The sequence below is a fragment of the Leucoraja erinacea genome, chromosome 4, assembly GCF_028641065.1.
Source record: "Leucoraja erinacea ecotype New England chromosome 4, Leri_hhj_1, whole genome shotgun sequence".
NCBI lineage: Eukaryota > Metazoa > Chordata > Chondrichthyes > Rajiformes > Rajidae > Leucoraja > Leucoraja erinaceus.
In genome coordinates, this window is record NC_073380.1 from 102211993 (window position 1) to 102238692 (window position 26700).

General features: G+C 43.1%; 1 protein-coding gene across 3 annotated transcripts in view; it reads left to right on the top strand.

The window, feature by feature from the left end:
* The first annotated feature begins 992 nt into the window (after nucleotides 1–992).
* The window catches only part of LOC129696739 (suppressor of cytokine signaling 6), a 56279-nt gene continuing 30571 nt past the window's right edge, over nucleotides 993–26700 (top strand). Inside the window, exon 1 of one of the 3 annotated variants that reach the window (XM_055634876.1) lies at nucleotides 993–1133. The gene's annotated coding sequence lies outside the window, so the exon portion shown is untranslated. Of the gene's footprint in view, nucleotides 1142–1497; nucleotides 1628–26700 lie in introns of those variants that run through there. The other 2 variants (XM_055634874.1, XM_055634873.1) reach the window with 2 other exon arrangements.

Genomic DNA, 26700 nt, shown 5'->3' on the forward strand with positions numbered 1-26700 from the left:
AGGGATAGAAGGAATTGTAACTGGGAGAGGGACAACAATCAGAACAGGGTCAAGGATAGAGGAGTTTGCAAGAGGGAGAGAGGCAGAGGGGTTAACCTGAGAGAGAGGGGTAGAGAGTCATATGAGGGATGGAGGGAATCTATTAAAGGGAGAGGGACAGAAGGAATTGGTTTAAAAAAAAAAGAGGGTCAGAGGGAGTCACAAGAGGCAGATGGACAGTGGGGTTGGTAAGTAGGAAAAACACAGTGTTTGTAACGCGGAGATGTACAGCCATTCATAAGAGGGAGAGGGGCAGAGGAGGTCATAAGAGGCCAGGAAATGGACAGAATTTGTAACTGGGAGCAGAATTGAGGGAAGGATAGGAACTGATGGAATCTGTAACTGGGAGCGGGATAGAGGGAAAGTAACAGGAAGAAGGACAGAGGGAATAGGTAACGGAGAGGTGTGGAGGGAATCTGCAACAGGGAGAGATACCGACAGAATTGATAACAGGGAGAGGGACGAAGGGGAGTTGGTAACAGGGGAAAGGAATGGAGGGAGGGAATTGGTAATGGGGAAGGAACGGGGGAATTACTAATGGGGATTGGAGGGAATTCGTAACGGAGAGAAAAGAACAAGTAATAAGGGTAGAGAAAGTGATAAATACGAACAGAGGGAGCGAGGCAGAGTTGCAGGGAAGGAATAAATAAATCAGCAACAACCAGGTGGTGAGGGGGATTAGCATTTATGGGAGAGTAAAACAGAATTACGAACATGGAGAGGGGACAAAATAAAGGGAGAAAGAATCAGTAAAAACAGGGAAGAGGATAGAGAGAACATCAGCCAGAGGGATATCAAGAGGGAATCAGTAACTGGCGTTGAGAAAGTGATAGTCGGAGAGAGGAGAGGGGGGGGGAGAGAAGAGAGAGAGAGAGAGAGGAAGAGAGAGAGGAAGAGAGAGAGGAGAGGGAGAGAGAGAGGGAGGGAGGGAGAGTGGGAGTGTCAGTAACAGGGGGTGGGGAAGAGAGTGAGTCGATCAGTAACAGCCGTAGAGAGAGAGCGTGGGGAGAAAGCTAATCATATTGTGTTGGAAAAAGGCAGTGAATCACGAACAGGGAGCGAAAATCAGTTGGAGAGCGAGCAGAAGAAAATCAGTAAGGAGGTTAGAGAAAGTGATGGTCATGTTCGAGGGGGTGGGGGAGTCAGTAAGTAAGTAACAGGGGTGTGGGGGAAGAGTGTGAGTGGATCAGTTACAGCCGTGGAGAGAGCGAGGGAGAGAATCACTTTCTGGGAGAGTAGTAAGGCGAAGAATTAGTTACAAGGAGAGGGAGCGACAGACAAGGGAGGTTGTGAACATAATCTTTGGGTGTGAATGCCCGTCCGGCGGCTCTGACTGAGCGCCCCGGCGGCTGGGCTGGGTTGAACTGGGCCGGGCTGTGTTGAGCTGGGTTTAGCTGGGCTGGGTTGGGTTGAGCTGGGCCGGGTTTAGCTGAGTTGGGCTGTGTTGAGCCGGGTTAAGCTGGGCTGGGTTTAGCTGGGCTGTGCTGGGCCGAGCCGGGCCGGGTGTGCCCAGTGTCCCGGGCCTGTCTCCGCGGCCCCCCGGACCGAACAGATGGCGCAGCCGAGCTGGGGTTGCGGATACTGCGAGGTAAGAGGGGAGGCGGAGGCGGACGTGGGTGTGGGTGGGGGAGGGAGGGGGAGAGCAGGAGAGGCCGAGGCCTCCACTGGGCCTGCGCTCAAAGCCGCCTGGCGCTGAGTTAGTTGCTGGTTTGTCCGGCGGCCTTGGGCTGAGCGGGTCCGGCTCGGGCTCAGGCTCACGGGGCCTGGCCGGGGTTTGTAAAGGCAGCGAGAGAGGGAGGGGGGGCAGGGGGGGGGGGGGGGGGGGGGGGGGGGGTAGTGGGGGCAGGGGGGGGGGAATGAGGGGGGGAATCTGGGGGAGGGAGTGGGAAAGTGGGAGCAAGTGGAGGGAGGGAGAGCAAGGGGGGAGGGGGAGGAAGGGAATGGGTGAGGGGAAGGGGAGAGAGAGGGAGACTGGCTTTAGGAGGACTGGCCTGGGGCTGAGCCTGGGGAAGCCAGCATTGGATGAGGATAACCTGTGGCCAGATATTAGATCTGTTCCCCCCTCTCCCCTCCCCCTGGCCACGGTATCGGTTCACCACTTGGCCAGCAGTTCTGCGGGTGAGTAGGACCAGTCTGGCTCCTGCTTATTATTTAGATTCAGATTCAGATTCAATTTTAATTGTCATTGCAGTGTACAGTACAGAGACAACGAAATGCATTTACTGGGATTTTGTGAAACGACTGCACTTTCAACTTAATTCCCATCACTGGGGAAAAGGCCACTCACTCCTGTGCTGTGTGTGGAGTGTGGAATCCCTTAAAATATATCCATCGTGTTGCTGTTGTGGGCCTGTGTATTTTATTCAACAATCTACCCTTGCTTTGGGCACAATTTTAATATTTGACCTCTTCATTGTGAGAGTTTGTATGTTTGCTATTATTGGTGTTTTTTTTTATTTTTCTGTGAAGTTTATTCTGGATCCAAATGACAAACATTTACATGTGTGTGTGTGTCTGTGAGGCCTCCAAAGGAATGTTTGACCTGAGGGGGAAAATACTGTGCACTGAATAACATTTCTTGTCATAGTCTTTGTCAAAGGAACTTGCCGAGTCTTGAGGAAAATAAACTTTGATCTCATGGACTGTGATAGCAGGCTGAGTCTCAGTATGTCTTTGTAGTTGACTGCCTGTTCTTAAACTAAGTTTTGAAGTACTTTGCAGAGTACTGTTCACAGAAAATTAAATACTTTTCATATTAATTTCAAAACCTCTTTATCATCTTCCCTCCACCCTGTTTCCAGCCCTGGTTAAATGACTCAGATCATAAAATTGTGCTTCTGCCAAACTGAGTCAGATAAAGCTGCAGGAATACAGTCAGACCTCTTGTTGTTGCTGGCCTGGGCAAAGAGCAAAAGATTTGGTTTTATTATGTTTAATGTTCCTTTGCACGTTTGTGTATCTTGCTTAAAAAAATGTTGCAGCAATTTTCTGTGTCATATTTATTTAGAATTGGAACGGAGCATGTTGGCTTTGATTTGTTCTGTACGTTTAATATCTCTTAATTTCCCTCTCCCCTGAATCTCAGGATGAAGAAGGGTCTTGACCCAAAATGCCACCTATTCCTTTTTACCAGCCTGTCCCGCTAAGTTATTCCTCATTTTGTATGTATCTTTGGTGTAAACCAGCACCTGCAGTTCCTTCTTACAGATTTTGGACCATTTCTGGTTACAAGTTGGTAACCCAGTTGTCGGTTGAGTCTTGCATAAGGTTGGAGCAAAAGAAAATCTTGAATTGACTGGCTGGTACTTGGGTTGTCGGCCTAATTACGGCAGAAAACAATTTGCTTGTCTGATTCAAAAACAAAGTGCTGGAGTAACTCAGAGGATCAGGCAGCATCTATGAAAAGAACGGAGAAGTGGCATTTCATGCCATGATCTTTCTTCAGTCAGAAGAAAAATCCCTAGCTGAAATGTTGCCTATTCATTCCCTCTACAGATGTCACCTGACCTACTGAGTTCCTCTAGGACTTTGTTTTGTTCAAGATTTCAGCTACTTATGTTTTGGTTGGTTGGTTGGCAGTCACGTTTTCTTAGCTTAAGATTAGATGTCCAGTAACTTAAAATTCTTCCAGGTAAAGCAATTGGAAAGATCATGTGGAGTCCAGAATGCACCAAATTTCTTTCAATCTATGTATTTTTGCTAGTGGATAACTAAGTGTGTGATCAAACTGTATTCCTAATGACCTGAACAGATTCAGTCTTAAGTTGAAAGTGCATGGTATTCGACCAGTGCAGGCGGAATATAATGCTGGAAACACTTGGCAGGTCAGGCAGAATCTGCAGAAGGAAAACCCGAGTTAACAATTCATGTCGAAGGCCTTTCGCCAGAACCATTTCAGATCTCCGACGTCTGTAGTTTTATTGTTTTATTTTCACTGTAGGAGGAATTCTGATTATGTTTTCTTTTGATGGATAATAGTAGAAGACTCTCATAATGTCAGAAAATATATTGTACAGATGTTAAAATGAAAACTTCAAAATCTTTTTCTCTCTCTGAACATCAATGACGTTGTTTTGTTAAAAGGAGCCTGTTATAATGATATAAATGTCACACGGTAGTTTACGGATGGTTTGAAAATCTGGCATAAAACAGCAGAGGTAAATGAATGCAATTTCTCTCATATATTGGGCACAGTATTAATTGGCGTTTGTTGGATTTTCAGCAAGAAATCTAATGTTGGAAATTGGCATTTTGTTGATCTTTCCATGATTCCAAGTGCCGCAGAAGGATGGAATGAAGGAAGATTGTTGTTTACTTGAGTGCATGATCGACTCCAATCATTGTGCATCGTGTGTTCTGTCAGTCAGCATCTCTCACATACTTTCCTCGCATTGACAAAAGAAAGTATTGGCGTGTGACCAAATATTTATCTAATCTCCTGCTTGCGCCAAGTTTCATGTCTTGGTGGTAGTGCTTTAACCTTTGGAATGGAGTATGGTAAGGTTGCGCTTGCAACTCTCCATAAACTTTGTCCGAAGTTTAACAGTATAGGGCCCATCCCACTTTCCCGAGTTATTCACAAATTCTCGTAACGAGTCCGTAGGAGGCCATTGGGGTCCGTGGATATACCGTAGGGGCTCGTTATGCCAGCTGTAGTTACTCGGGGCATCAGTTAAGTCGGGACGTTTTTTCAGCATGATGAAAAATGTCCACGAGTAAAAAAAAATAGCCCCGAGTACCTACGGCTGGCATAATGAGCCGCTACGATATATCCACGGACTCCTACAGCCTCATACAGACTTGTTACGAACATTCTGCCAAGTTGAAAACTCGGGAACATTTTGTGAATAACTCGGGAGAATTTAACTGTCCCTTAACTGTGCCACAATGTGTATGTTGACTTTACCTTGACATTGAATAAATTGTTTTTGGAGGTTATAATGGAGTGGGATATACATCAGCTAGGATTATGGCTCAAAATGATTCTGCTGGGAGTTGAGGTTGTAATATATAACTGCTGAGCTCCATTGTAGAGGATTGTTGATACTATAATTTATACACTGGCATTGTGGCAAACAGTATCGTCCCTGAAGGTTCTGGATGAACTGTCGCAATGGGACGAGTTTCTGTTGAATTTGGGGCAAAATTGCCTTTTTCTTGAAGGGAATGTTGTATCTATAGATTTTTTTGTTAACAAACTGTTGGAAGTGCTTTGGATGTCTTTGCCTATGCTGTGTGTATTGAAGTCTCCAAGAAACGGCAGGTTTAATGTATTTTGTCTTCCAGTGGAGGTAATGGGAGAAAATCATCACCAGTCCATCTCTGAAGTACATAATTACATTTCAGTCCTCGATGGTACGTTTTACAGTGCCCTCCATAATGTTTGGAACAAAGACCCGCCATTTATTGATTTATTTGCCGATGTACTCCACAATTTGAGATTTGTAATGGAATAAAAAATAATAGCTTATGCTTGTTTTAAGGGCTAGTCCCCTTCAGTTTTCTCTTCAACATATAAAAGGCATGCTCAATTGGGTTCAGATCGGGTAATTGACTTGACCACTCAAGAATTTACCATTTTTTAGCTTTGAAAAACTCCTTTGTTGCTTTAGCAGTATGTTTGCAGCCATGATCTTATTGAATGGCGGTGCCGGCTCGAAGGGCCGAATAGCCTACTCCTGCACCTATTTTCTTTGTTTCTATGTTTGGGATCATTGTCTTACTGTAGAATGAACAGCCGACCAATTAGTTTTGAGGCATTTGGTTGAACGTGAGCAGATAGGATGTCTACACACTTAAGAATTCATTATGCTACTACCATTAGCAGTTGTATCATCAATGAAGATAAGCGAGCCAGTTCCTTCAGCAGCTATACATGCCCAGGCCATAACACCCCCACCACTGTGTTTCACAGATGAGGTGGTATGCTTTGGATCTTGGGCAGTTCCTTCTCTTCTCCATACTTTGTTCTTGCCATCACTCTGATATGTTAATCTTTGTCTCATCTGTCCACAAGCCCAACTTTGGTTGCTCTTTTAAGTACTTCTTGGCAAACTGTAACCTGGCCATCCCATTTTTGCGGCTATCCCGTGGTTTGCATCTTGCAGTGTAGTCTCTATTTCTGTTCATGAAGTCTTCTGCAGACCGTGGTCATTGATAAATCCACACCTCAAGTTCAAGTGAGTTTATTGTCATGTGTCCCTGTATAGAACAATGAAATCCTTGCTTTGCTTCAGCACACAGAACATAGTAGGCATTTACTACAAAACAGATAAGTGTGTCCATATACCATGATATAAATATATACACATGAATAAATAAACTGATAAAGTGCAACTAACAGAAAATGGGTTATTAATAATCAGAGTTTTGTCTGAGCCAGGTTTAATAGCCTGATGGCTGTGGGGAAGTAGCTATTCCTGAACCTGATTGTTGCAGTCTTCAGGCTCCTGTACCTTCTACCTGAAGGCAGCAGGGAGATGAGTGTGTGGCCAGGATGGTGTGGGTCTTTGATGATACTACCAGCCTTTTTGAGGCAGCGACTGCGATAGATCCCCTCGATGGAAGGAAGGTCAGAGCCGATGATGGACTGGGCAGTGTTTACTACTTTTTGTAGTCTTTTCCGCTCCAGGGCGCTCAAATTGCCGAACCAAGCCACGATGCAACCGGTCAGCATGCTCTCGACTGTGCACCTGTAGAAGTTAAAGAGAGTCTTCCTTGACAAACCCACTCTCCGTAATCTTCTCGGGAAGTAGAGGCGCTGATGAACCTTGTTGATAATTGCATTAGTGTTCTCGGACCAGGAAAGATCTTCAGAGATGTGCACGCCCAGGAATTTGAAGCTCTTGACCCTTTCAACCATCGACCCATTGATATAAATGGGGCTGTGGGTCCCCCTCCTACTCCTTCCAAAGTCTACAATCAGTTCCTTGGTTTTGCTGGTGTTGAGGGCCAGGTTATTGCATTGGCTCCATATGGACAGTTGCTCGATCTCTCTTCTGTACTCTGACTCATCCCCATCAGTGATACGGCCCACAACAGTGGTGTCGTCAGCGAACTTGATGATGGAGTTCGCACTGTGATTGGCTACGCAGTCATGGGTATAGAGCGAGTACAGCAGGGGGCTAAGAAAGAGAGAATTCTTCTGTCATCAGCTGTCGAGGTCTTCCTTGGCCTGCCAGTCCCTTTGCGATTAGTAAGCTCACCAGTGCTCTTTCGTCTTAATGATGTTCCAAACAGTTGATTTTGGTAAGCATAAGGTTTGGCTGATGTCTCTCTAACAGTTTTATTCTTGTTTCCAGTCTAATTATGGCTTCTTTGACTCATTGGCACAGCTTTGGTCCTCGTGTTGATAAAGAGCAATAAAAGTTTCCAAATGTGATGAAGGAAAAACTAGGTGCTGAGAACTCTCTTATACCTGCATTAAGGAGGCAATTCAACCCATCTGAGCAATCAGTCGGAAGAAGGGTTTCGGCCCGAAACGTTGCCTATTTCCTTTGCTCCATAGATGCTGCCGCACCTGCTGAGTTTCTCCAGTACTTTTGTCCACCTGAGCAATTACAAATAGCTGTGAAGCCATATGTCCCAAACATTATCTTGCTCTGAAATGGGGGACTATGTATGAACACAGCTGTAATTTCTACATGGTGAGCAAAATGTATAAAAATGGCCTTTATTAAAATCTGACAATGTGCATTTTAACCACATGATTTTTTTTTTCTCTATTATAAATCTCAAATTGTGGAGTACAGACGTAAATAAATAAATGATGGGTCTTTGTCCCAAACATTAAGGAGGGCACTGTGTTCCTCCACGCCGATCCAGAATTGATCCAGTGGAGCCTGTTTCGTTTCCAAGAGAGCTTATGTGCCCCATATAACTCAAGAATACTTGGTCAGGTTTTGCTTTTGGGATAATTACACAAGAAACTCTGCCATCTGACTGAAAAGTTTCTTCCAGATATTCAGCATCTAGTTTTTAATAAATAGTGAGCAGTTTTTTAAAAAAAAGTGAAAAACAAAAAACAAAGAAGCAGTGAAAAATAAACCTCGACCAAAGAGATAGCAGTTCGAAGCTAAGACACTTAATGAGAAGAGACTCTTGAAGTTGACTGCTCTCTTCAGTTGCATATTTGCTGCCACACCCAAACAGACAATAATAGATGCTTTTGAGGTGAACGCATTTGGAAGATGCGCTTTTAAAAAAAAGAGTACAGTGTATGTTTATATAGTTGGCCAAATAGTGCTACTTGTTATTGAGGAAGTGCCACACTTAAAAAGTGCTGTCTCTCATGAGTCAAATGTGTTTATTTGTTATTTACATCGGATATGAATCGGAGCAGTGAGATTTTATCTTGCTGCGATGTTATCGGCAATTAGATGCAACACAACAATATACAATGACATCAGTTATAATAAGTAAACTAGACCATGATAGTGAAAAAACAGGAAGTGATGCAACTATTGTAATGTTTAAGAAGGAACTGCAGATGCTGGAAAATCGTAAGTGGACAGAAATGCTGGAGAAACTCAACGGGCGAGGCAGCATCTATGGAGCGAAGGAAATAGGTAACGTTTCGGGTTGAGACCCTTCTTCAGACCGATGTGGGGGTAGGGGGTGCCTCGCCCGCTGAGTTTCTCCAGCATTTTTGTCTACCAACTATTGTAATGGATGGTTTGTAGTGGTTTTGTACTTCTAGTCCAGTCAAAGTACAGGTGCACAACCTTTTATCCGAAATTCCAAATAACGAAAAGCTCCGAATAGCGGACTTTTTTTCGGTCCTTGAAGAAAAGTCCTTGAAGACGTTCACCGAGGGCGGCCCGCGGAGGTGACAGCGGAACCTCCGGTTGGTCCTCGAAGAAAGGGGAACTAAATCCCCATTCATAAAACAGAAGGTGAGGGTATATTGCGCGGGAGGGTTAATAATTGACAATCTGCTGCTGCCTGCCCGCTGAGTTAAAAAGTTCCAATGGTAGACTCACGATACACAGTGTATCATGACTCTTGCGTGTGAACTTTTTAACTCAGCGGGCAGGCAGCAGCAGATTGTCGCTCCCTTCAGTTTCACCCCACCTACACCCCTCTGCTTCCCGGCCATGTGTGTGACCCCTTCCCTCTCCAGCTCCCCGCCCATTGCACCGGCGCGGGGGCTTTGCACTGTCTTCATGTCGGCGATGCCAGCTGGTCAGTACCAGTCACTGGAGACGTCAGGACCAACTGGACACCGACCCCCAGGCCCACTGCAAGCACGGAGATCCCAGAGACCCACAGCCAGCAGCAGCCCAGCTCCGTTCCAACTCCAGAGGAACACGCCGCTTGTCGCTGTAGCGGCCCATCAGGGAGCGGGTTCCTGTTGGTCCTGACGTCTCCGGCCACCCCCCTGTACAGGAGCTGAGACTGGGAACTGTACCGCCCTTGCCCCCTCCCTCTGCAACTGCAAACAACCCCACTCTCCTGCTCACCTGCAAGGGCGGTACAGTGTAGTCTCAGCTCCTGTACAGGGGGGTGGCCGGAGACGTCAGGACCACCAGAAGCCGCTCCCCGATGGGCCGCTACGGCGACAAGTAGCAGTTCGCCCACAGCCCGAGCTGCGCCCCCTCATCGGGACACCGACCCCCAGGCCCACTGCAAGCACGGAGATCCCAGATCAGCAACTCCAGCCCCGCTCCAACTCCAACTCCAGAGGAGGGGCAGAAGCTGATGGTGTGCAAGGTGCGTCTTGTTCTTGGGGTGGCGTAGCTCGGGCTGTGGGCGAACTGCCACTTGTCGCAGTAGCGGCCCATCGGGGAGCGGATTCCTCTGGAGGGGAGAGAGGGGTATTGTGCTGTTTGATCGCCCCCTGCTATCCCAGGGACAGGGAGACAGCGGCTTTTGAGAATGGTGGGCAATCACTTCCAAAGTTCTGCCCACACAGTCCGTACACCTCTCCTACACTTGTCTCCCGCACTAAGATCATCTCGCAGAGAATGATCCCAGCCTAACCCTCCCTATTCTCTCCTATTCTGCAAGAAAAAAACTACATTGAAGACTCAAACTCGCAATCGAGTAACTGCCGGGATCGAGGCGCAAACTCGTGACCTTGCGGATATGAGCCAAGCACTCTACCACTGAGCCAGCCATTAAAATCTACGCTAAAAATCTTCCATTCCGAATTACAAAAAGTGTCTGGTCCCAAGGCTTTCGGATAAAAGGCTGTGCACCTGTAGTACCTTTACCCACCACTAATTGCAAAATAATTTATTTTACTGCGATGAATTACAGTATGGTCCACTAAACACCATACTAAAGGTCATACTAAAAAATCCTAGCATGGGAAAGTGGTCTAATTTGCATAATATTTATATTAGCTTTCGCCATCAGTGAAAATTTGTAATATCACTATAACTTTGGATCTAAGTTCCTGATTGAAACAAATGAAGTATCCAAAACCATGTTTTTATGATCTGTGAAAATGATGAACATATTCACAGGTTAATATTATGAGTTTAACTTGCATGGTTTAACTTTTTCAATCGTGGAAAATAAAAAAAAAATCTGATATCTTTGCATCCATGCATTTGATACAGAAAAATGGCATCTAAACATAAAATCGTAAGAAAGCAAGCATGAAAACTTGGATAAAGCAGCAAGAAATAATACCTGAATATTTAAGGCGGTGTCACCCAATCAAGATGAGAATAGCCATATTTTACATTTGTTTTCACAACTATAACTTGGCTAGTGTTCTTCGTGAAATTGCAGGCAACATCACTCAGCAGCACCACTGTCATCTATCTCCACCCAAAATGAATTTCCACAACTTAGACCTTTACACACTCCACACATCCATGTGCAGTCAATGGGAATACTCTTGCAGGTGCATCTTGTGGTGCTGCACCCGGTTACACCTGAATATCTTGGTCAACTTCTCTGGTGCAGTGAGGAGATATGTCTGTACTGGCATTAATTGACCATCGGTGATCTGCCATCCCCATTCTTCTGGTTTCAATTGTCCAATTGTCTCATTCCAAGTCTGAATCTGAAAATATGCTCGCAGACGATGATAGCAGCAGATGTTGGCGGCAATGTCTGAGGCTCCACGAATGTGTTGCTTTTTGCCAACTTCTCACAGAAACACTTATACCGCAGAGCATCTATACATTACCCTTCTTGCCAATAAAGATGTAGACCAGAGCTTTCTCTCTTGCATCGATGATATCTTTCTTTGCAGCACCCTCTTTTGTAAACAGGTCGGCAACTTGCTGGAAATCAACATTGTTCTGGACTGGCCTCGGGGCTTCTGCTTTGCCTACACCAAAAACTCTTGACGTATCACATCCAAGCAATGCATGTAAGAATAGTCTGGAACAGATTTTCTTTCCCTTGATCCTCATTGTCTTCTTTATGTTCCATGCCCTGTGGTTTTTGGTGTTGCCTTTAGTTTCAGGTTTCATGAATAGCTCCTTCTCGATTGCATCTCCATGGTAGCACAAGAGGATTAGCAGATCTGTATCATGATCACCAATAAGAATGGTGTCAACAACCTTTGCTGACTCTACTTCTGTCTTGACAATCAGGATGGCTGCATCTCCTTTGGCATGAATCGTTATGCAGCCCCCCCCTCGAGGAAGGAACCCAGCAGATGAAGAAACCTTTGTTTGTTTACTTTGTTGACGTGAAATTCATTTTTCTTTAGCTTCAGCGAAGTCTCTCCTGTGAATATCACATTTGGTCCCTTGGAGCTGCCAGTGCGTCTGCAGTGTGTAGCATCCTTGATGGCAGGCCCATCTTCATAACCATTGAAGACAATGGTTGCCTTTCCATACCGATTTGTCACATATGCAACATATATATGATAAATGCTCTCGAAGGTTTGACCTCTTGACCCTGGTAGACGTTGCATGAGCGCACCACCATCAAGCACGTAATGTAGATCATCACCAGTAGCGTCTGTCTGATTGTGTTTCACCATCTCCCAAAGGGCAACACCAAGTGCCGCTTTGTTTAGCTCTCTTGGTAGCCCAACATTGTCAAATAACGTGATGTGACAAAGATTTACAAATTACAAAGATGTAATTATAGCCAGAAATGTGTGGTTATAAAGTGCCCTGGGATAATTAGAGTCTGAAAATCCTATTTTTTACATTTCAACAAGGGCCTCAATGATCTTGGTATATTGGTGAATGCTGTCAACATTTTCTGACACGTAAATTTTAAAAATTGAGAAAGAAATGGAAGAAAGCTGCACAAGGACATAAGTTAGTTTTCAAATTGATATCAAGAGAGGAAAAATAGATTTGAGGGAAGATGAAAAGGACACAATGGAATTATTTTTTTTAATTCCCAGGAAGAATTTATCATAGTAGTAATGAATTTATGGTATCTTTCGGGACCAGTTGAATTGATTGACACGAGAGTGATAGTTTTGCAGCATAAAAATTGACCAATCCACCACACCCACAGCAACCTTTTTGCCCATCCACTCTCCCACATTGAAACCATATCCTGCTTATTAAGTGTTTGTCTAAATGCTTCGTAAATGTAGTAATTGTATGTGATTTCACCACCTCCTTTAGCAGCACTATCAAGATGCCAACTACTCTCAGTATATTAAAAAAAAAGTGATTATCTGCTTCTACCACCCAATTTATCACTGTTCTTGATTCAGATCATTGTAAGTACTCAACTTCCTTTATTTTTCATTATTATTCTTCCTTTATATTCATTGGCTTCACTTCCTTTACCGGCAGCTCTCAACCCGTCACAATTCCTTCCAACCAGATATGTGTAATATCGAATCTTGGACCTCTTAATCATCACTTTCCGCATTTAGTGGTTCTAGGACACTATAAAATCCCACGTATGAGTTAGTGTATGAAAGATACAGTACCTTTTGCAGTTCTTGTTACATCCCTCGGTCTGGCACCTGCTTTTTATGGGGATATTTAAAATTAGCCGATGGGGAACTTGCATCAATCAATTTTGCTTGGCTAACACGGTACATCTACTTGAATATTAATAGTCGGTTGCCTGGTCAAAGGGTAACTTAACGTGGCATTCGAGGGCGCCTCTTTAGAATTACAAATGAGGGGTGAATGTTGCAAACTTTCTCTGGAAAGCAAATGGCAGTGAAATATGTAATAACCAGTAATTCTTGACTTTTGCAACCCATATCTCATCTTTTAATTATCTGAACTTGCCGAGCAAGTTGCCTTTAAGAAATAGTTGTGCAGTTAATTCAGTTATTCAGTTTGGCCACAAACCGTAAATGGTGGATCAAATGAACTGTCCTGTGAGAATATAAATGTTGTTCAGGGCAAACATTGACCTGATTGTTGATGGTCAAGTACAATTTCCTTTCCATGAAATGAATAATCATAACAAAATTCACTTTGATTGTGGAGATTTGCTGTCGTGCTTGTACAATCACAATTGCTATTGTGTCACTGAATAGGCATACTTGGCCATGCTCCCATAGGGAGGTGACAAATAAGGAATGGCAAGGATATCAGAGGGGCCAGGCATTCATTGCTTGAATGCGTAACCAGCCAGCTCAGAATGACATTGATGATAAACTCGGTTGGAAAAAGTAGAACAACCAGTGGGAAATAAAGGGAAGCATTTATAGAGCTACCACGAATAAAAATGCAGCTAAGCTTTTGCCGCTCAACTATTTTATAATTAGCCTGGTCCCTGATTATATGTAAGTCAGGGTGCCATCCTCCATTATAGTCATTATACAGTGCCCTCTATAATGTTTGGGACAAAGACCCATCATTTATTTATTTGCCACTACTCTACAATTTGAGATTTGAAATACAAAAATCATATGTGGTTAAAGTACGCATTGTCAGATTGTAATAACGGTCATTTTAATACATTTTGGTTTCACCATGTAGAAATGACAGCAGTGTTTATATATAGTCACCCCCCCATTTCAAGGCACCATAATGTTTGGAACCTAGCAATGTCATGTAATTGAAAGTAGTCATGTTTAGTATTTTGTTGCATATCCGTTGCATGCAACGACTGCTTGAAGTCTGTGATTCATGGACATCACCAGTTGCTGGGTGTCTTCTCTGGTGATGCTCTGCCAGGCCAGTATTACAGCCATCTTTTGCTTATGCTTGTCTTGGGGGCTAGTCCCCTTCAGTTTTCTCTTCAGCATTTAAAAGGCATGCTCATTTGGGTTCAGATCAGGTGATTAACTTGGCTACTCAAGAATTGACCAATTTTTTTGGCTTTGAATAACTCCTTTGTTGTTTTAGCAGTATGTTTTGGATCATTGAGGCATTTGTTTGAACTTTAGCAGATAGGATGTGTCTATACACTTCAGAATTAATCATATTAATCTTCTTCAGTGTTCAATCACCATTTAATCTGCAATATTCAAGAGAATGGAACCTTAACATCGAAACATAGAAAATAGGTGCAGGAGTAGGCCATTCGGCCCTTCGAGCCTGCACCGCCATTCAATATGATCATGGCTGATCATCCAACTCGGTATCCTGTACCTGCCTTCTTTCCATATCCCCTGATCCATCTAGCCACAAGGGCCACATCTAATTCCCTCTTAAATATAGCCAATGAACTGGCCTCAACTACTTTCTGTGGCAGAGAATTCCACAGATTCACTACTCCCGGTCCTAAAAGATTTCCCCTTTAACCTTAAACTGTGACACCTTGTTCTGGACTTCCCCAACATCGGGAACAATCTTCCTGCATCTAGCCTGTCCAACCCCTTAAGAATTTTGTAAGTTTCTATAAGATCCCCCCTCAATCTCCTAAATTCTATCAAGTACAAGACGAGTCTATCCAGTCTTTCTTCATATGAAAGTCCTGCCATCCCAGGAATCAGTCTGGTGAACCTTCTATGGCAAGAACGTCTTTCCTCAGATTAGGAGACCAAAATTAGGAGACTAATCTATATAACCTGCTTTAACATTTTAACAATTTTACCTTAAACTATCAGACGTGGTAGCACTCTTGCTTTTTAGATGATTTATAATAATCTAGACAATAATCTGATGGTGTGTTGCACCATTGCAGGTGCAGCCTTTCCTAAAATTCAGAATAGTGGATCTGTATGCTCATTTTGGTACATCTATAAGATTTCATGACACCGTTATCAAGCAGGAGAGATATCCCTGAAATCCTGGCCATGATTCATTGCGCAATTAATAATACTAAAACAGCAGGCCATTTTTTGTTGCTGTTGGTGAAAGTTTGTTTTGTGCAAATTAGCTGCTTCATTTCCTAAATTATAGCAATAATACCATCTAAAGATATTGGCTGAAAAGTAAATGTATTATGCTATATAAATGAAAATCTATTTTAAACATTATTTGGTGAATCGGATTTAGCTACAATCAATTCTTCTGATATATACTGTTGCTATTAGCAGCAGTGGTGTTGTCTGCAAACATCCTACATTTTATTATCTAGTGACTCAGTTGGAATTATGAGTACTCTGCTTAGCTAAGGACTATGCCTAATCTTTCCAAAGAGTTATGTAAACATGTCTTCATTTTGATTCTCAGTAAGTGATAAAGGAGTGGCTCACCCTGATGTATGGGAAATCTTAGTTTGATTTATGATGTGAATGTGGGCAATAAATGTGCTTGTAGACATGAACTCGTATACGAATGGGACAAGAATTGCTAATGAGTATGAGTCTGCTGTGTTGACTCAATATATTGAGATATGACATCACTGAAAAAAACATTTGGGGAAAACTCTTAACGTGCAAAATGTTTCAAATTCTTTGTACATTACGTGGCAGTGTATTAAATTTCAAATAAGTGGGTAAGTTATGAATATAATAGAGGTACGACCATATGTATTATTTTAGTGGTTGATTATGGTATTTAGCTAAATGTGCTGCTAATGGTATTTCTTTGTGGTTGAGTGCTTGTGTCTGTTGGTTTTGCTCAAATAAAAACTATTTCAGACCAGTGCTCAACTACTGGAGAAATAAGATAGACACAAAATGCTGGAGTAACTCGGGGTCAGTCAGCATCTCTCAATAAAATGGATAAGCAATGTTTCTGGTCAGGACCCTTTTTCAGTTTGTTGTTCAAAAGATTTATCAAGAAATACGGGATTAATGATTTCTATTTCACCTTGCTGCTAGTTAAATGATTATTTTCTATATATTCCGAGTTAAATTTGTTTGTTTTTCCAGATAAAATGTGAGCCAAGTAACTCCAACATTTCCAATAGCAAGGCTGTGACCCTGGAAGTATGATGTGGGTGAATACATGCAATTTGTAACTTGGTCCAAAAGTTCCTGGAAGGTTCTCCTGCTGTGACACTGACAGAGAATTAGTGAAATAATGCAGAACTCACCATTCGCCTGAGTTTGTTGAGGTTTCCAGCTAAAGGATCAAACTTTATGGACTTGTGGTATTTAAATGTCACTAATTGTAATGTACGGTTTTGGTAAACACTCCTCAATGCTAATAACAATTTTGTCGTAATTTTTTTTAATTGCATTTGGCCACAGATGCTTGGCTAAAAAATCTAATATTTCTTTAAATTTAGTTAGGGGATGGGAGTGGCGGCGCCTAACGGCAGCGGCTCGACTACAGTCGTCTGTCTTTTTTTTAATTTTTTGTCTTGTTAAATGTATGTCTTTGAGTCAGTTATTATTATTTTTTTTAGCTGGGTATATGTGGGGGGGGGGGGGGGGGGGGGGGGGGGGGGGGGGGGGGGGGGGGGGGGGGGGGGGGGGGGGTGTGGGGGAAACCGTTAATCTCTTCCCTGTGCGGGGACCCGACTATTCCCTGTCGGGTCTCGGATGTCGTTGGGCCTAACATCGTGGAGCCGGCGGCGACCTCCGGCCGGGACTAACCTGGGGGCTCCAGTTGCAGAGCCTGCGGAACTGACATCGCGGAGCTGGCCAACCGGAGCGGGAAGAGCTGTGGTGGCGCGCGGCTGCGACCCGACTTTTGGAGTTCAGAGGCACCGGCCGCAGACCCGGTGGACGGGAACATCGGGAGCTCGCAGGTCTCTGGTGGGAGACCGCTTTTCCGAGCTCCGCAACGGCGACTTCTCCCGCTGGAATCGCGGGTTTAAGGACATGGAGTCGGGGCCTAACATCACCCGGCGTGGCTTAAACGGCCTCAGGACTTACCATCGCCCGCCGGGGGCTTTAACATCGGAGCCCCAGTTCGCCTCGACACTGCAGTTGGACTGCTGGACGACGGGAGAAGGAACAAAGGGAAGAGATAAAGACTTTGCCTCCCATCACAGTGAGGAGATGTTGGAGACTCACTGTGATGGATGTTTATGTAAACTGTGTTAAGTGTGGGTCTTGGATTGTTTTGTAATGTAAAAAAAACTGTAGAAATTGAATTTTGTTCAAACCCAGGTTTGAATGACAATAAATAGCATTCTATTCTATTCTAAATTTAATTTCAGAATATTTGTCTTTCAAAGTTATTTCTGTTTTCATTTTATCTCTGAGGGAGAAGTTTGAAGCATTCTTGAGTCCAGACCAGCAGCTGGGAATTAGAACACCTTAAACTGCCTGCTGTTTTACAATCAAAGCATCAACTCAACAGTTAGGGTTGTATTATGATTACTTTGACGGTGGTGCAGATGAAATATGTTTTCATAGTCCAATGAGTAACTCTCATTGCTCTTTCTTTGGGGATGTTTAGTTTTTTACTTTGGAGATACAGTGCGAAATCAGGCCCCGAAGGGCCTACACCGACCAGCGATCCCCGCACGTTCACACTATCTTGCAAACACTAGGGACAGTTTTACATTTACACCAAGCCAATTGACCTACAAACCTATTCGTCTTTGGAGTGTGAGTGAAAACCAATGATCTTGGAGAAAACCCACACAGGTCATGGGGAGAACGTACAAACTCCATAAAGACAACATACTTAGTTCGGATCGAACCTGGGTCTCTGACATTAATAGACAATAGACGCACGAGGAGGCCATTCGGCCCTTCGAGCCAGCATTGCCATTCAATGTGATCATGGCTGATCATCCCCAATCAGTACCCCGTTCCTGCCTTCTACCCACATCCCCTGACTCCGCTGTTTTTAAGAGCCCTATCTAGCTCTCTCTTGAAAGTATCCAGAGAACCGGCCTCCACCGCACTCTGAGGTAGAGAATTCCACAGACTCACAACTCTCTGTGAGGAAAAAGTGTTTCCTTGTCTCCGTTCTAAATGGCTTGCCCCTTGTTCTTAAACTATGGCCCCTGTTTCTGGACTCCCCCAACATCGGGAACATGTTTCCTGCCTCTAACGTGTCCAAACCCTTAATGTCCTTGGTATGTACCATAGTGAGAATTAAATCACTTAAGGGCCTGTCCCACTAACGCAAATTTTCAGCGACTGTCTTCGACCTTCAAGCTCGAGGGCAGTCGCCTGAAAAACCTCGAGCTGGATCAACCGCCATTGATAAAATCGCGAACACGCACGCACGCACGCATTCCCCAGCTTGCTATTATAAAATTACTGTCTTGAGGTTCTATAATGATTCATCACCATTCATGTAATTAGATATTTAGCAATTTGACCATACCATTCTGTTCAGATTAAAATGACTCCAATTAAAATATCAGCATACAGAAAGCTTTAAAAGCTTCTTAAATGCCACTCTGGTAGCTGTTTCACAATCTCTGCTTGACAGCGCTTTGGGGCACCCACCACCCTCTGTATAATAAAATGTTCCCCAGGACATCACCTTTAAACCTTCCCTCTCTGAACATAAACCTATGCCATCTAGTCTTTGAGATTTCCATCCTGGGAGAAAGGTTCTGAGTGTCTACCTTCTCTATGCCCTCATAATTTTTTTTAAATACTTGAATTGGTCTCCACTCAACCACCTGATGCTCCAGAGAAATCAATCTAAGTTTGTCCAAACTCTTCTTGAAACTAATCCAGGCAGTATTCTGGTAAACCTCTTCTGCATCTTCTCAAATGCGTCTGCATCATTCCTACAGTGGGGCAACCAGAATGGCACGCATTAGTCCAAAAACATTGTAACTAAAGTTTTATAAAGCTGCAACATAACTTCCTGATTTTTAAGCTCAATGCCCTGATTGATGAAGGCAAGCATACCACACTTTTTTTTACCACTCGATCTACTCTTGTTACCTCTTCCTTGTGATAATCCCAACTGACTGACAAAACTCCACCAGTGAATGTAGATGCAAGGAACTGCAGATGCTGGTTTACTAAAAAACTCACAAAGTGCTGCAGTAACTCAGCGGGTCAGGCTGCATCTCTGGAAAACAGTCTGAAGTTTTAGAGATACAACATGGAAACGGGTATTTCCACCAAGTCCACCCATTCACACTAGTTCTGTTATCCCACTTTCGGATCCATTTACAGAGGCCAATTAATTTATAATCCCGCACGTATTTGGGATGTGGGAGGAAACTGGAGCAGTCGGAGTCAGCAACCAAGGTTGGGATTTAATCCAGGTCTCTGGCGCTGTGAGGCAGCAACTTTACGAGCTGTACCACTGTGTTACTGAAGAAGCCTCCCAACATCTAACGTCACCCATCCTTGTTCTCCACAGATGCTGCCTAACCTATTGAGTTACTCCAGTATTTGGTGTCTTTTCTCCACCAGTGGATACTTGGTATGACTTTGGGCAGTTTCCCAGTAGTAATGGTGGCACGTTGACCTGGTCAGTTAGCTGACCTGATCAAACTTGTCTCAGGAATACGAAGTCCATTCATTTGAATGATGACGAATAAGGATACATTTAAAGAAAACTACATTTAAAAATATATATTTTCCTAGTCTTTTTATTTGTTTGAATATGAAAGTAAACGTGCAGATACAACCTGCCATCAGCTCAGTGAAGAAAGCGAATGGCAGGTTGGCCCCTCCCTCTCTACCCCTCCCTCTCTACTCCTACTCTACCCCCCATTCCTCTCTACCCCCCCCCCCTTCCTCTATTCCCCCCCCCCCCTTCCTCTATCTTCCCCCACACCACCCCCCCCCCCCCCCCCCCCCCCACCCCTTCCTCTATCTATTCCCCCCCCCCCCCCCCTTCTCTCTGGGGATTGAAGAGGAGGGAGTGCAGGGAGTTGAGGAGAAATGAGCCATGCCTGCGCAGTTGGGGGCTATGCTTGAGTGGTGCAATATTGCGTTGGGGAAATGGCTTGCGTTTGGGGAACGGGTGAGTGGTGGAATCTTGTGTTGGGGGGGCAGACTCTACGGGTCTGCACTTGGTCTGGTTAATATTAAATCTGTTCCCAGCTGCTGTAGTAAGTGATACCCAGAATCTGAGAGCAAGAATGGGCCCAACATATTCACTGTCAAAATCCTTCATAATTTTGTCCATGAAATCTGCCCTTAACCTTCTCTAGTGAGAATAATTCCAAATTTCCATTTTTTGAGGCAGAAGGAGCATAGTATTTTACATCTGCTTGCTCCCATCGGGATCCTTTTATCCCAATTTGTAGAAGTCTGATTCCTCCAATGCCCTCATCTGCCATTTCAGAACTAGAATGCAAGGAAGTTATCCTCTATCCCAAGAGAATGCTCAAGAAGGAGAACCCAAAATGAGAACCAACTCTATTTAAAGTCTTTAATCGTCATACGTAGTGACTGGTAACAATGTAGTTGAGGCCAGTTCATTGGCTATATTTAAGAGGGAGTTAGATGTGGCCCTTGTGGCTAGAGGGATCAGGGGGTATGGAGAGAAGGCAGGTACAGGATACTGAGTTGGATGATCAGCAGGCTCGAAGGGCCGAATGGCCTACACCTGCACCTATTTTCTATGTTTCTAATAGAATTCTTACTTGCAGCAGCTGAAAAGGCTTGTAAATCTAGACATAAATAAAATAATCATAAAAGTTCAATAAATTAATGATTGTAAAACCACTGCCAAAAACAAAATAGGTGGTGCATCTAGAGAAATGATCCATGGAAGTTTGTCTCTGCTGAGTTTAGTGTTTTGTAGTGTTCAAGAGCCTGATGGTTCCTGGAAGAAGCTATTCTTGAATCTGATGGTCATGGTTTTCGGGCTCCCGTAACTTTTTTCCTGACGGCAGGTACCCTTCTGCAGACAAAAATGCGAGACGTAATCTCTGTTTAATGTTGCCTTGTCAATGTTTGTGAGGTGGTTGACTTGTTAATGTAATGAGAATATATTTGTTCTTGAGTGTGACTCTCAGCAATGCAATGCACATTTTAAACAAATTAAGGCTGGTATTTATATGGCACCTTCTATGACCTCTGATTATCCTACTGCACTTTACTGCCAATGAAGAACATTTAAAATGTTAGTGTAATTTAGGATATGCAATGTTTCTCTGCTTATATCTTAATTTAATGGGAGGTGGTGGAGGCAAATATGATTGTGGCCTTACAGAGGCCACTATCACTAGTGGCCTTGCATAATTATTATTGAAACATATGATTATTAAGGGTTTGGACACGCTCGAGGCAGGAAACATGTTCCCGATGTTGGGTGAGTCCATGAACCCAATTCTCCATGCAGCTCTGTATGTACCTCGCTCTCCACAAATCCCATACAAACTAATCTTCCAGAGCAGGAACTTTCTCAAAGGGCTTGCTGAAGTCCATATAGATCCCATGCTCTTATCAACCTTTGATTACTTCAAAAGACTTAATCAATTTTGTGAGGCGCGTACAAAACCATGCTGACTAACCCAAAACAACCCCTGAGTATCCAAATGCATATATATCTTGCCCCTCAGAATTATATCCAGTAACCTTTCTACAACAGATGTTAAGCTTATTGGTTCAAACGGGTCAAAGGCATTCTTGGAACTGATTCCCTGTTAGTTGAAAAAAAACACGTGGCGTAATCATCAAATTTGCAATCAGCTGTTGCTTTGTTTCTGAATGTGAGAAAAAACTGCCACACGGATCTAACTAAATCTGTGGTACGAACTTCAGACACCAGTTCGACAGCTGTGATATCATCAGGCTCGCTGATCAGCTGGTCAGTCTCAGAGTCTGAATAAAACAAAGCGGTTTTTCATTCGCTTTCTGAACATTCTACAACATACTGAATGAAAGTTGAAAAATACATTTTATTTGCGTAAAAGTTGAAAACCTATTACAAATAATTTTTTAAAGCATTTTATTTTGGAATGCTTGTGTTATGAACTTACAATACATTACTTTTTGTTTCTAGGCATAAGTAGTTTACAGTAATTATGAATCACTTAAACCCCCAGCAACTAAACTAAAGATTTGCTGGATATTTTATCATGGAACAATTTTGTTAATATCATAAATTGGCATCTGTGCTGGTGACCTTTTTTAATTGCAGTGGAGAATGGAAACTGATGAGTAGAAGTTTGCTGAATTGTAGGCAAAAATCAATGGTCTGACATTAAATGTTGCATATGTGAAAATATGGACATGGTGGTCATTATCATAAAGTAATGCCAACCAACAGCGGTTGTTTCAGCCTCATTTCGGCCAAATAGAGACTCAAGGAACAGCAGACGCTAGAATCCAACGTAAAGCACAAAGTGCTGGAGTAACATAACTGGGTCTGGACCCTTCTTCAGGCTCAATGCTGCACTTCAGGGCCCTTCTTCAGATTGAATCACAACACAAAACATTGCCTATCCATTCCCTTCAAAGATGCTGCCTGCTGAGTTACGTGAGCACTTTGTGTTTTAATTATTTTGGCCAATAATTGCATTAAACTTTCAGAAAACAAAGTGCAAGCGTCAATCTTGGATGTGACAATGTTGATGATTTTTGGATAATTGTTCTAAAAGCCTCCATAATTTGGGATTCTTTTGTCATAACCTCTTATGGATTTGTGTAAATTTACTAGTAAAAATTGAAATGTTAATATTTCAAGCTTCTGCAAGCTCAGAAAATTGCAATGATGAATTTAATCAGTTTTTAAGTAATAATTAAACAAAGTTTAGAGATGCGGGTCTTGGAGAGATTGATTGCAGCTCAATAGTCAATAGTCAATAGTCTATTTATTTGTCATTTGGACCCCTGGAGGTCCAAATGAAATGCCGTTTCTGCAGCCATACATTACACACAAATAGACCCCAGACACAACATAATTACATTTTACATAAACATCCATCACATAGCTATGATGGAAGGCCAAAAAAACTTATCTCTCCACTGCACTCTCCCCCCCCGATGTCAAAGTCAAAGCCCCTGGCTGGCGATGGCGATTGTCCCGCGACCATTAAAGCCACGCCGGGTCAGTGGTGTTAGGCCCCGCTCCACGAGCTCTTCGACCCCGCAACTCGGGCGGGAGAAGTCGCCGTTGCAGGAGCCCCGAAAAGCGGTCTCCCCCCAGGGAGCCATGGGCTCGGCGCCGTCGTCCACAGACCTGTCGTTGGAGCCTCCGCATCAGCAGCAGCAGCAGCAGCAGCAGCAGCGGCAGCGCTCCTCCACCGCTCCACCCGCTCCGGTCTCGGCCAGCTCTGCGACGGCAACGGTGAGTCGGCACCAGAGTCCCCGGCTTCTTCCTGTTGGAGGCCGCTCCTCTTTGCGGCCCCAACGACACCTGAGACCCGACGAGAAAAGGTCGGATCTCCAGTGCAGGGAGAGATTCAAAGGTTTCCCCCCCCCCCCGCCCCCCCACACACACACCCCAACATAAAATAACAAAAACTACATAAAAACACAGACAAAAATAATAAAAAAAACGCGGACAGGCTGCAGTGGCCGCTGCTGACCAGAGCCGCGCCGCCTACCGCATGCTAGGTCATTTTCCTATGGAAGTTTTCTTTTAAGATTTGTACTTAAAGGAGTTTCAAGAACCCCCGTCTCAGCTGGTGTTTCAGGAACGTGTATTAGATTATTTTTTTTCTGTTATTATTTTCTTTCTGACTACCGTAAGTGTGCTGCAAGTGTGTTTGAAAACGCAAGAATTATTTTGATCAGGCCTACAACTGACTTCATTCAAAAAGATAGGGTGGGTGTTAAAATGTCTGCTCTCAGACACCGTATCATAATTAACACAGAATTTAAGTGTTAAATTGTAAAGGAAGTTTGACTGTTTCTCCAATCTCCAGCCCTCATTTTTATTTCTCAAATGTCATCTTGTGGTCAGGAGGCTGAGTATTTTACACAAATATAATAGATCCCTTTGTGTAAAATTTTAATTGAGAATATTTATTTAAAAAAAAATCATGGTCAGAAAATATTGTTAGGATGTAAATTACACGTAAATATATATATATATAAATAGATTCTGGACTACCTGGATTTGTGCCTGGAAGGTCATGTTTGACTAATCTTCTTGAATTTTTTGAAGAGGTTACTAGGGAAATTGACGAGGGTAAAGCAGTGGATGTTGTCTATATGGACTTTAGTAAGGCCTTTGACAAGGTTCCTCATGGAAGGTTGGTTAAGAAGGTTCAACTGTTGGGTATAAATGCAGGAATAGCAAGATGGATTCAACAGTGGCTGAATGGGAGAAGCCAGAGGGTAATGGTGGATGGCTGTTTATCGGGTTGGAGGCAGGTGACTAGTGGGGTGCCTCAGGGATCGGTGTTGGGTCCTTTGTTGTTTGTCATGTACATCAATGATCTGGATGAAGGTGTGGTAAATTGGATTAGTAAGTATGCAGATGATACCAAGATAGGGGGTGTTGTGGATAATGAAGAGGATTTCCAAAGTCTACAGAGTGATTTAGGCCATTTGGAAAAATGGGCTGAAAGATGGCAGATGGAGTTTACTGCTGATAAATGTGAGGTGCTACACCTTGGCAGGACAAATCAAAATAGGACGTACATGGTAAATGGTAGGGAATTGAAGAATACAGTTGAACAGAGGGATCTGGGTATAACCGTGCATAGTTCCTTGAAGGTGGAATCTCATATAGATAGGGTGGTAAAGAAAGCTTTTGGTATGCTAGCCTTTATAAATCAGAGCATTGAGTATAGAAGCTGGGATGTAATGTTAAAATTGTACAAGGCATTGGTGAGGCCAAATCTGGAGTATGGTGTACAATTTTGGTCGCCAAATTATAGGAAGGATGTCAACAAAATAGAGAGAGTACAGAGGAGATTTACTAGAATGTTGCCTGGGTTTCAGCAACTAGGTTACAGAGAAAGGTTGAACAAGTTAGGGCTTTATTCTTTGGAGCGCAGAAGGTTAAGGGGGGACTTGATAGAGGTCTTTAAAATGATGAGAGGGATAGACAGAGTTGATGTGGACAAGCTTTTCCCTTTGAGAATAGGGAAGATTCAAACAAGAGGACATGCCTTCAGAATGAAGGGACAGAAGTTTAGGGGTAATATGAGGGGGAACTTCTTTACGCAGAGAGTGGTGGCGGTGTGGAATGAGCTCCCAGTGGAAGTGGTGGAGGCAGGTTCATTGGTATCATTTAAAAATAAATTGGATAGGCATATGGATGAGAAGGGAATGGAGGGTTATGGTATGAGTGCAGGCAGGTGGGACTAAGGGGAAAAATATTTGTTCGGCATGGACTTGTAGGGCCGAGATGGCCTGTTTCCGTGCTGTAATTGTTATATGGTTACCTCATAACCACAGTGTGAGCTATTTCTTTTGCGGAACTGAAACCAGTGTCGCAGATTGCAATTGTTTGCTTTCTGATGTATGTGGTGGAAGTTTAACCCAAGTGGAAAAGTAGATTTTCAAGAACAATTGTGAAGTTAACATTACTTAACTGCTTATCTGTTTCTTTGGAAGTGATGCAGCTGCACACTTGATGGGTCTACTCTTTTAAAAGGAAGTTTGGCTTGTAAAATGTTCAAGATTGGAGCAGACTGTTTATGAAGAAAAGGCCTCAAATAACTTGCCAGCCATTTAGGCAAAATAATTGATGCAAGTCAGAGGTTGTCTGACACTTTTATTTAATTATCGTCAAGAGTTTCACAAAAATGTTATATTAAGAAGTAAATCAGTCAAGTATTTTTCATGACTTCCTTCATTAATCTTTTGTGTATGTGTTCCCACATATATGGTAGCAGATTTTGTTGGGGTTTTACTTGTATTACAAAATGCTTGTAAGTTTTTTTTTTTTCTGAATCAGCAGTTAAATCGTTTGAACGTTTTGTTTGAAAGTGTTGACAGTAACATGGCTGACAGATTGTACGTTGGGAAGTGAAGACTAGAAACTGAAATATTGCAAATGCTATATTTCAGTATTTGTATGACAGGATTTAGCTTTGAGTCTGTCATGGCAGCCAATTTATCTTGCAAGTTTCAATCTGAGATAGATTTGCTATGTTTCTGTTTATAGTACTCGCTTGCATTACTTAAAGGAAGGCTAAACGGAAGTTTTATAGAGCCCAGTGGGATGATCTTGTCCTGAAGTAATAGTGGTTGTAAAAACCTATTATATTATCGTGAATGCTTTCAAGTAATTACTTTGTTGTTATAGAACTAAATAAAATATTAAGCCCATATTAAGGGTAATCGGTCATCAATTAGGTCATTTGTTCACATATCAGAACAATATTTTCTTCCTGCTTTCTAATGAATTTGATTTTGCTAATCAGCAAAAAGTTAATATTTTTGATGCTTCGAGTGGTAAGGAATAGTCATTTAACAATTAAGTAGATGGAAATTTATTTTCTTCGGTGTCAATTCTCTGGAATTATGTGCCCTGGAGGTTAGTTGAGGCTAAATCATTGGAGGTGTTTAAAGAGTAAGTGGGTAACATTTTGAAAGGAATTGAGGGCTATGGGTAACTGGCACAGAAGAGATCTCGAGTA